General features: G+C 52.0%; 1 long non-coding RNA gene across 1 annotated transcript; it reads left to right on the top strand.

Annotated features, from left to right (window-relative positions):
- The first annotated feature begins 2,290 nt into the window (after positions 1 to 2,290).
- On the top strand, positions 2,291 to 4,610 carry LOC121010034 (uncharacterized). The gene is made up of 2 exons (XR_005780978.1): positions 2,291 to 2,467; positions 3,793 to 4,610. It is a non-coding gene; the product is annotated as an uncharacterized LOC121010034 (long non-coding RNA).
- Positions 4,611 to 5,461: the final 851 nt, after the last annotated feature.

A 5,461-nucleotide genomic window follows, 5' to 3' on the forward strand; every position in this document is an offset into this window, starting at 1 on the left:
TTTTTTTTTTTTTTTTTTTTTTGAGGTTCAATGATGGTCTGTTGTAGGCATAGACCACCTTTTCTTTGTCCATTCATCTGTCTTGGATATTTTGATACCAGAGATGGGGCGGGGGGGGGGGGGTGTTCCAGAGCCCTGCAAACTCAACCACCAGCAGGTGCCAGGTTCTTGACTTTGCCCTGAGAAAGAATTCAAGGAGTCAGAGTGAAGTATAGCAGGAGAAGCTTCATTGCAAAACCACAAGTACACACCGCGAGGGAGAGCGGGGGCGCCCTCGGGGGATCCGAGTGCCACAGGTAGGTGTGGCGTTCTGCTTCGTGTGGGTCATCGTAAAGGGGGTGGCATAGTCACATGGGGTTCCGGGAATGGGCGGGGACTTCCCCAAACTGCGTCTCATTTGCGCTTGCTCCAGGCTAGCGACTCTGCGCAGGTGCAGTCTGATTTTTCTCTTGCGGAGCCCCCCTGTAGCGTCAAGGTCTCCTGGGTGTCCTCGAGTGCCCCTAGCGAAGGGGTCATTCTTGGTCGTTTGCAGGCCCGCTGGGTCTTTGTGCGCGTGCCCGACGTGGGCTCCAGCAACACCAGGGTGCTCTGCGTCAATGAGAAACCACAGAGCTGTCACAGGGTTGACTCGATTGTCACAAACACCGTCAGGTGTCAGACACCGTCCTCCCTCTTTTGTTCGTCCCGCGATTACCCGGCAGTTCCCTGTGCTGCATGCTTATCAGGCCTCATCTCGCATCTTGGCTGCGGGGCAAAGCGCTACCATGAACGTGGGAGTGTAGATGGGTCTTTGAGATCCTAATTGAGTTTTGTTGGGGGGAGGAAATACACCCAGATGTGAGGGGGCCGGGTCACACGGCAATTCTACTTTAGCTTTTTGAGGAACCTCCATACCGTTGGCCACGGTGGCGGCATGGCCACCGGCAGGGCAGAGGGGCTCGAATCTTACCCCGTCCTCACCAACGCTCGCTGCCTCTTGTCCTGTTGACAGTAGCCCTTCTAAGTGGCGTGGCGTGAGACCTCATTGTGGCCTTCATTTGCATTTCCCTGATGATGAGTGCTGTTGAGCACCTTTTCAAATAGCTGTTGGCCACGAGTATGTCTTTGGAGAAATGTCCATTCAAGTCCTTTGACCATTTCTTATCTGGATGGTTCGGGTGTTTTGCCATTGAATTGTAGGGATTTCTTATATATTTGAGGGTATTAACCGCTTATTAGATTTTGCAGATATTTTCTCCCATCCCCTAAGTTGCCTTTCCACTCAGTTGATTGTTTCCTTGGCTGGGCAAGAAGGCTTTTAGTCTGATGTAGTCCCACTTGTCTATTTCTGCTTTTGGTGCCTGGGCTTTTGGTGTGACGTCCACGAAATCATCACCAAGATCAACGTCAAGAAACTTTCCCTCTGTGTTTTCTCCTAGGCGTGTTAGAGTTTCAGCTCTTCCATCCAAGTCCTTAATCCATTTTGGGTTGATTTTTTTTGGGGGGGGCGCCCTCGAATGGATATCTTCTTGAAGGCAGACAGAAAAAAGAGAAAGAGGAGATATGGGAAATAGTAATGGTGATAATCATAATCCTTGTATTGGTCTCCTGGGGCCGCTGTAACAAATTTTCACCGAGTTAGCAGTTTCAAACGACAGAAGTGTATTCTCTTACAGTTCAGGGGGGGTGACGGGGCACTGATGGCATCGTGGGGTGACGGAGGGCCACCGCTTTCTCTAGGTCCCGGGTTGACGTTTTCCAGAGGGACAAAGTGGTGTTCCCGCGGCCAGTACAGCCTCAGTGGGCGCTCCACTCTCGTACAACTCCAAGCACACAAATTCTATCTTCTCCCCTTCTTCTTCTTCTCACCACCCCACCCCCCGCCCCACAACTTTCTCGGAAGGCGAGTGAGGGTGATGTGATGTTCACTTTTCCCTGCTCTTCCGTTTGGCAGATATATATCTCCCAGAAATTTCCAATTTAAAACATGTTTAAGTCGTCTGCAGCCAGCCATATTTTAAGTTTTCACAGCAGCAGCTTGTTTGGGACATAACTCACAAATGCCGCGAACCCCGGTTGCTATCGCTTTGAACCGCTGCTGACAAATGTGTTTCGGGTGACCGCGGGTGTCGACAGGCTTTGCACAGGAGAGCGATGCGGTGCTTTACAGCTGCAAGACAGCCCCTCTGGCGGCCACACACCCCCCACTGGGGACCTCAGCTCCTCTGGCCACTGCTCATTGGATCAGGGCCACACGTCAGCCTCAGAATCTGGAACCGGAACTCAGAGCCTCTCAGCCTCTGCTCACGGGGCCCGCGAGCAGGGAGATGTGAGATGGCCACGTGCTCCCGCTCACCCAGCAAATGCTCTGGGCCCGGCTCTGCTGCAGACCCCAGAGAGAGAGCAAGGCACGTGTGGTCCCTGCTTTCCGGGAGCTCGCGTCTTCATGGGGAGAAGATACAAGAATCATTGAAAGCTCAGTCGGGAAGTATGTATTGGCGGTGCGTGCCGTGGTGACAGAGGAAGGAAGGAGTGAGTGGGTGGTAGAGTGAGGGAGGTAGTATCGGTGAGAATCCGCCTCTTTGAGATGGCCAGCTGAAGAGTGAGAGCACGGGTCCAGGCTAGAGGATGCATGTGCAAATGCCCTGAAGTCAGAAAGCAGAAAGAGCCTGGCACACCCGAGTGGCTGAGAGATGCCAAGTGTGACTGGGGCCTCAGAGGGAGGCAGGGTGGTGGCAGGAGGTGAAAAGGCGGAACTAGAGGCACCCGGCTGGCTCAGTTGGTTGAGCGCCTGATGCTTGATTTTTGGCTCAGGTCATGATCTCACGGTCGCGGGATCAAGCCCTGTGTTGGGCTCCACGCTGAGCGTGGAGCCTGCTTGAGATTTTCTCTCTCCCTCTGCCCCCTCCTGCTCTCTCTCTCTCTCTCTCCCTCTCTCTCAAATTAAAAATGAAAAAAAAAAAAAATTAGACAGTGAAACTACAAGGGTCAGAACCCAAAGGGTCATGTAGGCCGTGGTTTGGAGTATACGTTTGATTTTGAATGCAGCCGCAAACTACCACCTGCCATTAAGCGAGGGAAGAATTATGCGACCCCTGGAGATTTGCAGAACAAAGTACAAGGTGTCTTGGGGGAGGGGGCAGGGAAGGAGTAGGGAATGGTTATAGTTCCTTTACTGTCACTTCCGTGTCCTCCACGGCTGTTGAGATTTTCCACTTCTTCTTGGGTCAGTTCTTTTAAACTTTTGACGCACAACGTATGTACAGAGAAGTGAACCTATCCTAATGAGTTTTCTATAAGTAAACGCACCCCTGTAACCGGCATCCAGATGAAGAAACAGAACATTACTTACCACCCCCAACCCCCTTATATCCCAGCCCCCACCGCCCCCCCCCCCCCCCCCCCCCCCCCCCCACCGCCAGCCTCCGACTGACCACCATCCTGACTTCTAACAGCAGAGGTCAGTTTCGACAGTTTCTAAACTTTATAGGATGGGATTACACAGCCCATACCCTTTAGCTTCTTTGATTTCTTTCACTTCAGACTGTGATTGGAAATTCGCCCTTACTGTTGATGGGGTTGAAGTTGCTCGTTCTCTTTAGGATATTTCATGGTGTGACAATCCATGCTTTATTTACGCATGGCACCGTTGACGTGGTGGACAGACTCTAAGGTGGTCCCGTGACGCCCACCTCCTGTGTTTGTGCCTCTGTGTGGTCCCCTCCTCTTGATAGTAGGCAGGGTGTGTGATGTGATTGTAGCCAATAGAAGACAGCAAGGGTAATGGAATTCATTTCCACGATTACCTTACAGAGGATCGTGACCTCCATGCTGCAAGCAGATGCTCCCCCTTGCTGGCTTTGATGAAGCAGTGGCATTTTGGGGAGGCCGATGTGGCAAGCCTAGGAACTGTGGCCTAGGATGGCCTCTTGTGACTAGGGATGGCCTCCAGCCGACAGCCAGCAAGAAACTGAGGCCCGGGGTTTTACAAAGATCTAAATTCTGCCAGCAGCCACATGACCTTGGCAGTGACCCCTTCCCGGCTGAGCTTTGAAACGAGACCCCTGCCGGGCAGACACCTGGACTGCAGCTTTGCGAGATTCTGAAGCAAGGTCCATTCCCAAATGCCTTCATCACAGAATCTGCGGAATATAAAATGCGTGTCGTCTCAAGTCACAAATTTTGTGGCAATCTGTCATGCAGCCTATAATAGGAAACTAATATTAGGGACATCTGGGCAGCATCCAGGTCTGGGCTTTTAAAACCCGGGCTGCTATGAACATTCCGGGACATGTCTTTTGGTGAACATATGCGAGCACTTCTGTTTGGCATATCCCTAGGACAGAACTGCAGGGTCATATGGGACGCATATGTTCCGCCTGAGGAAATTCTGCCAATGGTTTTCCCAACCCAGTTATGTTTGCGTTGGTGAGGACGGGCTTCAAACCCAGGTACGCACAGCTCGAAAGCTCCATGTTTTCAACTGCCATATTTGCTTTCTAAGCTATATGAGGGGCGATCTCACAACAAGGAAATAAACACCTCTTCCTGGTAATTTTCGATGAGCAAAGCTTCCGTGTGTAAAATACTTGAAGGCAATAAAACGCACTTGTATATCTCATTATGTATCACATAGTATCTCCTATCTCATTGAATTCCCACAACAGTCCATTAAGGGAGGTGTTATTGTTATTGTGCATTTCCAGATGGGAGCACTGAGCCCAGCCACGATGCAAGGGAGTCCCCTGAGACCGGACGCCCCCTGCTGGTCCGGCGCCACATGGGAAGGCTGACTTCCGATCTCTCTCCAGGGCCTGGACTTTGCTCTGCGCCATGACGCTTTTTTCCTTTTCTCTTCTTTTTCTTTCTTTCTTTTTTTTTTTTTTTAGTTTTTTTTTTTTTTTTGGGGGGGGGGGCATAAGTGGGGGAGGCGCAGAGAGAGAGGGAGACACACAATCCGAAGCAGGCTCCAGGCTCTGAGCTGTCAGCCCCCATTCTTTTTCTTTCTCTCTTCCTTTTTAAAGAGATGGTGGCATGTGTCTGGATGGGGGGAGGGGCCCGTAGCAAGGAGATCCAAGAATCCAGGATCCGGATGCATACATCCGGATGTAACCGTCGGTGGGGAGCCAGTGCCTCGCGGCAATCCTGTCTGTTTATTTGACACTGCAGGTCTCATGACTGTGCGTTTCAGGGTCTCGTGAAATAAATCCCAGGTCTCAGAAGCGCCCTCTGTTTGTCTCATCAACAAACGTTCGCAGGGTGTCTTAGAGCGGATCCTCACCACGACTGGATGAGAACGTGGTTGCAGTGGCTACACATTTATTTCCAGGCGGTTCGGAAGGAGCCCCTACGTGTAAACTCGAGCGGCGGGCCAAGCGGGAGGGAGCACTCCGACTGCGTGCCGCGCTCTCAGCCGCAGAGGGGCCTGCGCAGCCTGAAGGAGGTCAGGCCTCGGGCTCACGGACCTCTGTCCCCAACTGAC

Source organism: Herpailurus yagouaroundi, unplaced genomic scaffold (assembly GCF_014898765.1).
Source record: "Herpailurus yagouaroundi ecotype Mexico unplaced genomic scaffold, PumYag 190, whole genome shotgun sequence".
NCBI lineage: Eukaryota > Metazoa > Chordata > Mammalia > Carnivora > Felidae > Herpailurus > Herpailurus yagouaroundi.